Here is a 5,146-nt window from a genome sequence, read left to right as displayed (position 1 = left end):
AATGACACTACAAGGCCGTGTAGTTGTACTGATGTGGTGGTGTTTTACACAGCTCAGGTCTGTTCCAGTAGATGAATGACACTACAAGGCCGTGTAGTTGTACTGATGTGATGGTGTTTTACACAGCTCAGGTCTGTTCCCTGTAGATGAATGACACTACAAGGCCGTGTAGTTGTACTGATGTGATGGTGTTTTACACAGTTCAGGTCTGTTCCAGTAGATGAATGACACTACAAGGCCGTGTAGTTGTAGTGATGTGATGGTGTTTTACACAGCTCAGGTCTGTTCCTGTAGATGAATGACACTACAGGGCTGTGTAGTTGTACTGATGTGATGGTGTTTTACACAGCTCAGGTCTGTTCCAGTAGATGAATGACACTACAAGGCCGTGTAGTTGTACTGATGTTATGGTGTTTTACACAGCTCAGGTCTGTTCCAGTAGATGAATGACACTACAAGGCCGTGTAGTTGTACTGATGTGATGGTGTTTTATACAGCTCAGGTCTGTTCCAGTAGATGAATGACACTACAAGGCCGTGTAGTTGTACTGATGTGGTGGTGTTTTACACAGCTCAGGTCTGTTCCTGTAGATGAATGACACTACAAGGCCGTGTAGTTGTACTGATGTGATGGTGTTTTACACAGCTCAGGTCTGTTCCAGTAGATGAATGACACTACAAGGCCGTGTAGTTGTACTGATGTGATGGTGTTTTACACAGCTCAGGTCTGTTCCCTGTAGATGAATGACACTACAAGGCCGTGTAGTTGTACTGATGTGATGGTGTTTTACACAGCTCAGGTCTGTTCCAGTAGATGAATGACACTACAAGGCCGTGTAGTTGTAGTGATGTGATGGTGTTTTACACAGCTCAGGTCTGTTCCTGTAGATGAATGACACTACAGGGCTGTGTAGTTGTACTGATGTGATGGTGTTTTACACAGCTCAGGTCTGTTCCAGTAGATGAATGACAGTACAAGGCCGTGTAGTTGTACTGATGTGATGGTGTTTTACACAGCTCAGGTCTGTTCCAGTAGATGAATGACATTACAAGGCCGTGTAGTTGTACTGATGTGATGGTGTTTTATACAGCTCAGGTCTGTTCCAGTAGATGAATGACACTACAAGGCCGTGTAGTTATACTGATGTGGTGGTGTTTTACACAGCTCAGGTCTGTTCCTGTAGATGAATGACACTACAAGGCCGTGTAGTTGTACTGATGTGGTGGTGTTTTACACAGCTCAGGTCTGTTCCAGTAGATGAATGACACTACAAGGCCGTGTAGTTGTACTGATGTGATGGTGTTTTACACAGCTCAGGTCTGTTCCCTGTAGATGAATGACACTACAAGGCCGTGTAGTTGTACTGATGTGATGGTGTTTTACACAGTTCAGGTCTGTTCCAGTAGATGAATGACACTACAAGGCCGTGTAGTTGTAGTGATGTGATGGTGTTTTACACAGCTCAGGTCTGTTCCTGTAGATGAATGACACTACAGGGCTGTGTAGTTGTACTGATGTGATGGTGTTTTACACAGCTCAGGTCTGTTCCAGTAGATGAATGACACTACAAGGCCGTGTAGTTGTACTGATGTGATGGTGTTTTACACAGCTCAGGTCTGTTCCTGTAGATGAATGACACTACAAGGCCGTGTAGTTGTACTGATGTGATGGTGTTTTACACAGCTCAGGTCTGTTCCAGTAGATGAATGACACTACAAGGCCGTGTAGTTGTACTGATGTGATGGTGTTTTACACAGCTCAGGTCTGTTCCTGTAGATGAATGACACTACAAGGCTGTGTAGTTGTACTGATGTGATGGTGTTTTACACAGCTCAGGTCTGTTCCAGTAGATGATTGACACTACAAGGCCGTGTAGTTGTACTGATGTGATGGTGTTTTACACATCTCAGGTCTGTTCCAGTAGATGAATGACACTACAAGGCCGTGTAGTTGTACTGATGTGATGGTGTTTTACACAGCTCAGGTCTGTTCCAGTAGATGAATGACAATACAAGGCCGTGTAGTTGTACTGATGTGATGGTGTTTTACACAGCTCAGGTCTGTTCCAGTAGAATAATGACACTACAAGGCCGTGTAGTTGTACTGATGTGATGGTGTTTTACACAGCTCAGGTCTGTTCCCTGTAGATGAATGACACTACAAGGCCGTGTAGTTGTACTGATGTGATGGTGTTTTACACAGCTCAGGTCTGTTCCAGTAGATGAATGACACTACAAGGCCGTGTAGTTGTAGTGATGTGATGGTGTTTTACACAGCTCAGGTCTGTTCCAGTAGATGAATAACACTACAAGGCCGTGTAGTTGTACTGATGTGATGGTGTTTTACACAGCTCAGGTCTGTTCCAGTAGATGAATGACACTACAAGGCCGTGTAGTTGTACTGATGTGATGGTGTTTTACACAGCGCAGGTCTGTTCCAGTAGATGATTGACACTACAAGGCCGTGTAGTTGTACTGATGTGATGGTGTTTTACACAGCGCAGGTCTGTTCCAGTAGATGATTGACACTACAAGGCCGTGTAGTTGTACTGATGTGATGGTGTTTTACACAGCTCAGGTCTGTTCCAGTAGATGAATGACACTACAAGGCCCTGTAGTTGTACTGATGTGATGGTGTTTTACACAGCTCAGGTCTGTTCCTGTAGATGAATGACACTACAAGGCCGTGTAGTTGTACTGATGTGATGGTGTTTTACACAGCTCAGGTCTGTTCCAGTAGATGAATGACACTACAAGGCCGTGTAGTTGTACTGATGTGATGGTGTTTTACACAGCTCAGGTCTGTTCCAGTAGATGAATGACACTACAAGGCCGTGTAGTTGTACTGATGTGATGGTGTTTTATACAGCTCAGGTCTGTTCCAGTAGATGAATGACACTACAAGGCCGTGTAGTTGTACTGATGTGGTGGTGTTTTACACAGCTCAGGTCTGTTCCTGTAGATGAATGACACTACAAGGCCGTGTAGTTGTACTGATGTGATGGTGTTTTACACAGCTCAGGTCTGTTCCAGTAGATGAATGACACTACAAGGCCGTGTAGTTGTACTGATGTGATGGTGTTTTACACAGCTCAGGTCTGTTCCCTGTAGATGAATGACACTACAAGGCCGTGTAGTTGTTCTGATGTGATGGTGTTTTACACAGCTCAGGTCTGTTCCAGTAGATGAATGACACTACAAGGCCGTGTAGTTGTAGTGATGTGATGGTGTTTTACACAGCTCAGGTCTGTTCCTGTAGATGAATGACACTACAGGGCTGTGTAGTTGTACTGATGTGATGGCGTTTTACACAGCTCAGGTCTGTTCCAGTAGATGAATGACAGTACAAGGCCGTGTAGTTGTACTGATGTGATGGTGTTTTACACAGCTCAGGTCTGTTCCAGTAGATGAATGACACTACAAGGCCGTGTAGTTGTACTGATGTGATGGTGTTTTATACAGCTCAGGTCTGTTCCAGTAGATGAATGACACTACAAGGCCGTGTAGTTATACTGATGTGGTGGTGTTTTACACAGCTCAGGTCTGTTCCTGTAGATGAATGACACTACAAGGCCATGTAGTTGTACTGATGTGCTGGTGTTTTACACAGCTCAGGTCTGTTCCTGTAGATGAATGACACTACAAGGCCGTGTAGTTGTACTGATGTGATGGTGTTTTACACAGCTCAGGTCTGTTCCAGTAGATGAATGACACTACAAGGCCGTGTAGTTGTACTGATGTGATGGTGTTTTACACAGCTCAGGTCTGTTCCCTGTAGATGAATGACACTACAAGGCCGTGTAGTTGTACTGATGTGATGGTGTTTTACACAGCTCAGGTCTGTTCCAGTAGATGAATGACACTACAAGGCCGTGTAGTTGTAGTGATGTGATGGTGTTTTACACAGCTCAGGTCTGTTCCTGTAGATGAATGACACTACAGGGCTGTGTAGTTGTACTGATGTGATGGTGTTTTACACAGCTCAGGTCTGTTCCAGTAGATGAATGACAGTACAAGGCCGTGTAGTTGTACTGATGTGATGGTGTTTTACACAGCTCAGGTCTGTTCCAGTAGATGAATGACACTACAAGGCCGTGTAGTTGTACTGATGTGATGGTGTTTTATACAGCTCAGGTCTGTTCCAGTAGATGAATGACACTACAAGGCCGTGTAGTTATACTGATGTGGTGGTGTTTTACACAGCTCAGGTCTGTTCCTGTAGATGAATGACACTACAAGGCCGTGTAGTTGTACTGATGTGGTGGTGTTTTACACAGCTCAGGTCTGTTCCAGTAGATGAATGACACTACAAGGCCGTGTAGTTGTACTGATGTGATGGTGTTTTACACAGCTCAGGTCTGTTCCCTGTAGATGAATGACACTACAAGGCCGTGTAGTTGTACTGATGTGATGGTGTTTTACACAGCTCAGGTCTGTTCCAGTAGATGAATGACAATACAAGGCCGTGTAGTTGTACTGATGTGATGGTGTTTTACACAGCTCAGGTCTGTTCCAGTAGAATAATGACACTACAAGGCCGTGTAGTTGTACTGATGTGATGGTGTTTTACACAGCTCAGGTCTGTTCCCTGTAGATGAATGACACTACAAGGCCGTGTAGTTGTACTGATGTGATGGTGTTTTACACAGCTCAGGTCTGTTCCCTGTAGATGAATGACACTACAAGGCCGTGTAGTGGTACTGATGTGATGGTGTTTTACACAGCTCAGGTCTGTTCCAGTAGATGAATGACACTACAAGGCCGTGTAGTTGTAGTGATGTGATGGTGTTTTACACAGCTCAGGTCTGTTCCAGTAGATGAATAACACTACAAGGCCGTGTAGTTGTACTGATGTGATGGTGTTTTACACAGCTCAGGTCTGTTCCAGTAAATGAATGACACTACAAGGCCGTGTAGTTGTACTGATGTGATGGTGTTTTACACAGCGCAGGTCTGTTCCAGTAGATGATTGACACTACAAGGCCGTGTAGTTGTACTGATGTGATGTTGTTTTACACAGCGCAGGTCTGTTCCAGTAGATGATTGACACTACAAGGCCGTTCAGTTGTACTGATGTGATGGTGTTTTACACAGCTCAGGTCTGTTCCAGTAGATGAATGACACTACAAGGCCGTGTAGTTGTACTG

The sequence above is a fragment of the Salmo salar genome, chromosome 02 (assembly GCF_965601325.2).
Source record: "Salmo salar chromosome 02, fSalSal1, whole genome shotgun sequence".
In the NCBI taxonomy this organism is placed as follows: Eukaryota; Metazoa; Chordata; class Actinopteri; order Salmoniformes; family Salmonidae; genus Salmo; species Salmo salar.
This window is presented reverse-complemented; position numbering follows the sequence as displayed.